The following is a 4,501-nucleotide window of genomic DNA, read 5'->3' on the forward strand; positions in this document are numbered from 1 at the left end:
CACTAACAGCATTTCTGTAGAAATTACTATCTGCATCTATCTTTCTTGCTTTTTCCTTGTTGGTTGTATGACAGGTAGAAGAAGCGGGGCTTCAACTTCCTTTGATTCTGAACCTGAGAGGACCTTCTTTAGATTAAAGAGGGAAGTAAGAGGAAAGAGAGTAGTTGGTGCTGAGGAAGAGGAGGAGTACTTTGAACTAGATATGGATGAGAATATGGAGAACCATCATGAAGAAGAGGCTCACAACCATGGCCGAGAAGGTCCAGCACATCAGGCTGGACAAGAGAGAAGAGTTCTGGGTTCTTACATCAATCCAAACCCAGGAAACTGTGGAAGTAGCATCCAACGGCCAACCATACATGCCAACAACTTTGAACTAAAGCCACAGCTCATCACCCTTGTTCAGAACAATTGTTCATTCGGAGGAAGTGTCCAAGAAGACCCCAATCAACATCTAACCACCTTCCTGAGGATATGCGATACTGTGAAGTCTAATGGTGTTCATCCTGACACTTATAGACTACTTCTGTTCCCTTTCTCACTCAAGGACAAAGCATCTAAATGGCTGGAATCCTTTCCAAAGGAGAGTTTAGCAACCTAGGAAGATGTGGTGAACAAATTCTTGGCAAGATTCTATCCTCCTCAACGGATCAACAGGTTGAGAGCTGAGGTACAAACCTTTAGGCAGCAAGATGGTGAGACTATATATGAAGCATGGGAGAGGTTTAAGGACCTGACAAGAAGATGCCCGCCATATATGTTCAATGAATGGGTGCAGTTGCACATTTTCTATGAAGGTCTTTCATATGAATCAAAGAAGGCAGTAGACCACTCATCAGGGGGATCTTTGAACAAGAAGAAGACCATTGAAGAAGCCATAGATGTCATTGAGACTGTAGCTGAGAATGACTACTTCTATGCTTCTGAAAGAGGCAATACTAGAGGAGTGATGGAGCTGAACAATGTGGATGCACTGCTAGCTTAAAACAAGATGATTACCAAGCAATTAGCTTACCTCACCAAGAAGATGGAGAGGAATCAAGTAGCAGCAATCACCACTTCAGCAGCAACCCAAGAAGGAGTGAATGAAGAGGCAGAGGGTGATTAGGAACAGGCCAACTACATTGAAAATTCACCCAGGCAGCACCATGACCCATACTCCAAAACATATAATCCTGGTTGGAGGAACCACCCAAACTTTGGGTGGTGAAATCAACAAGACCAAGGCCAAGATCAGAGACGCCACAACCCCAGCAACAATGCAACTCACCAACATTTCACACAGAGATCATATCAGCACCCACCTAACAACACACCTCAACATCCATACCAAAGTCAAAATGGCCCTTCTCACCCCTCCAATCTCAACTCACCATCATCTGAAGATAGACTCTCCAGGATTGAAACCCTACTTGAAAGCATATGCAAGGAGATTCAAGATAACAAGGTGTTCAAAGAGAAGGTGTGAGCCAATATCAAGAATCAGGGAGACACCATCAAGAGGCTGGAATTTCAAGTGGGATACCTATCTGAGAAGATTCCTAAACCTACTGATAGCTTCCCAAGTGACATAGAGAAAAATCCAAGAGGTGAAGCAAAGAAAGTCAGATGAGAAGATTGCAAGATGGTTACTATAAGTGATAAGGAGACTGAGGAAGAGATGAACAAACCATCAGAATAATCTGAAGATACATCAGCAGGAAAGCAGGAAGAGAATCCTCAGGAAACAACAATTACGCAGAAAGAGTTGCTGAGGCTCTATGCACCCTTTCCTCAATTACTAAATGGTGGTGTAGAGAAGAGAATATACTCAAGGTTTCTTGACATATTTGCATCCCTCCATGTAAACATACCATTCATCAAGGCTCTCCAACAAATGCCCTCATACATCAAGTATATGAAGGAGCTGCTGACCAGGAAAAGCTCACTCAAGGGAGGACAAATCATAGTGATGAACAAGGAGTACAGTGCTCTCATTCAACCAGAGCTGCCTACAAAAAGGAAGGACCCAGAGAGTTTTCACATCCCATGTGCCATAGGAGAAACAATGTTTGACAAAGGACTCTGTGATCTGGGAGCAAGCATCAACTTAATGCCTTTATTCCTTATGAAGAGGTTGCAAATCAATGAGCTGATACCCACAGACGTAGTCATCAGGCTGGCGGACAAAACTCAAAAACAAGCAATAGGAGTGGTTGAAAACGTGCTGGTGAAAGTTGGGAACTACTTCCTTCCCACAAACTTTGTCATACTGGAAATGGAAGAAAGTCATCTTCACCCAATCATATTGGGAAGACCATTCTTAGTTACAGCCAGAGCGCTCATAGATGTGGAGCGAGGAGAGCTAATACTGAGGATACATGACGAACAACTCACCTTCAACGTCTTCAAACCCTCACAAGAAGCAAGTCAGAAAGGCAAGGAACTAAGGACAGAGCATGACAGAGCAATGGTGGGAGAAACAAGCATTAAGGCACAAGTTGTACACTCAGGAATTCCTTTGGGTGATGAACAAAATAATCAGCAGCTGTCATAGCCAAAGGAAACTCAAGTGGAGCCAAAATTACCAGAATCATATGAGACCAGTAACAAAATCTCCCTAGGGAAAGATACCACAAAGAGTAGGATAACAGCAAAAGAAACAAAGAAGAAAGTACCAAGGAGATGGAGGAATAAAAAGATCCCTACAGAAGATTTCTCTCCAGGGGATAAAGTGATCTCAGCTTACTTCCTAGATATCCCACCTCATCTCCCCACCATCCCATCTCAGTTACCTAAGGTTTTCACCATCAACAAAGTTCTCTCCCTAGAACATGTGTAGATCATTGATGAAGCCAATGGATATAGGTTTACTGCAAGAGGGGAAGATCTGAAGCATTACCAACCACCATGACAAAGGCAGAACGTCAAGCTAGTGACGCTAAAGAAGCGCTTCATGGGAGGCAACCCATGTTTTACATGCTTTTAAAAGTAGTTAATAAAGCAAGGTTCAGGGATTTCAAATCAACTTGACATGCACTTGAATGAATCCTTTTGCGCAACATATAGTGAGGAACAAGTTTGGTGTTCAAGGCATACTAAGAGAACCTAAATGTAACCCATATCATGTCACTCTTAGGGGCCTTGAAAAAATCTTTTACACTACATGGCACCAAACTAAGTTTGGTGTTGCCAATGTTGCATACATGGATGTTGAGTTAGTCAGTTGGTGTGCACTCATGAATAGCACTTAGTAGTTAGAAACAAAAACTTTAAAAAGTAGTTACTCTTTCTTGTCTTTTAAATCTTGCCGCCACTTCCCACAATTTTTTTTTCTTTTATTTTGTAGGAGGATTGGTGGGACAATTGAAGGGTTCGGCTACCACAAAAGGAGAGGACTATACACGTGTCTCCAAGGGGATTGCATTGGGAATTGTTGCCATGCAACATTGGAAGAAGAACAAGCTTGGAAACTGAACCAACGCCATCATAAAGTTGATGATCCTTGTGCTCATCCCATGCTAAACCCCATCTGTCCATCACAAAACCACCCCATCAATCCACACCTTTCATTCACTCATCATTTTCCTATATAAGTGAGTCCTAGTCCGTACTTCCCTTCACATTCCAGCAACCACTTCTTCAAACTTCTCACTCTCGAAGTACAACTCTCCAAGCCACACCCTATCCAAACCCAACCGAATTCCACCACTCATCACTAACCTCAACACCTTCACTTTCCAAAAGTCACTCATGGCATCATCAATCTCTAAAAGAAGAAAGGGGAAGGAGCCTATGGAGCAATGCCCTTTCAATGAAAAGAAGTTTAGAACTTTTTATCATGCACTCCAATTTGGATGGATGGCTGATAAGGAGATCATATATGAGCTAGGCTTTCAAGTCAAGAAAACTGAGTGCCCCGAAATCACAGAGAAGGTAGAAAAGAGAAGATGGGAGCTCCTCACCGATCCGGTCACCGCAAGAATAAATGCAATGCTCGTGAGAGAGTTCTATGCAAATGCGGTGAGGTATGATAGGAAAGAGGAGTCTTATATAAGCTTTGTGAGAGGAGTGACAGTGGATTTTAGTCCCATGAGCATCATGAGAGTGCTGAAGCTATGAATTATACCATTTGAGGAAGAGAGTTATCAATCTCGAATAGATGGTAATCCTAATTATGACCAGATTGTGAAAGATATCTGCATACAAGGGGCAGACTGGATGAGAGATCCCAATGGAAAACCCAAATTTATTAAAAGAGGTGATCTCACCCTTGAAGCAAAGGGATGGTTCGAAATTGTAAGGAGATCCATCCTTCCTGCCGGAAACAATTCAGAGGTGAATCTTAAGAGAGCAACAATGGTGCAATGCATACTTAAAGGGGGAGAGATCAAAGTGCACGAGCTCATAGCCCAAGGCATTAGAAAGATGGCTGAGAAAAGTGATTCTAGAGGAAGGTTAGGCTATCCCAACACCATTTTCCGCCTGTGTGACAAGGCCGGGGTAGTGTTCGAAGATGAAA

At 42.7% G+C, this 4,501-nt stretch overlaps 1 non-coding gene across 1 annotated transcript; it reads right to left on the reverse strand.

Moving 5' to 3' along the window:
- Positions 1 to 655: 655 nt before the first annotated feature.
- Positions 656 to 762, reverse strand: LOC112746574 (small nucleolar RNA R71). The gene has a single exon (XR_003174452.1). It is a non-coding gene; the product is annotated as a small nucleolar RNA R71 (small nucleolar RNA).
- Positions 763 to 4,501: the final 3,739 nt, after the last annotated feature.

This window comes from Arachis hypogaea, chromosome 14 (assembly GCF_003086295.3).
Source record: "Arachis hypogaea cultivar Tifrunner chromosome 14, arahy.Tifrunner.gnm2.J5K5, whole genome shotgun sequence".
Lineage (NCBI taxonomy): Eukaryota > Viridiplantae > Streptophyta > Magnoliopsida > Fabales > Fabaceae > Arachis > Arachis hypogaea.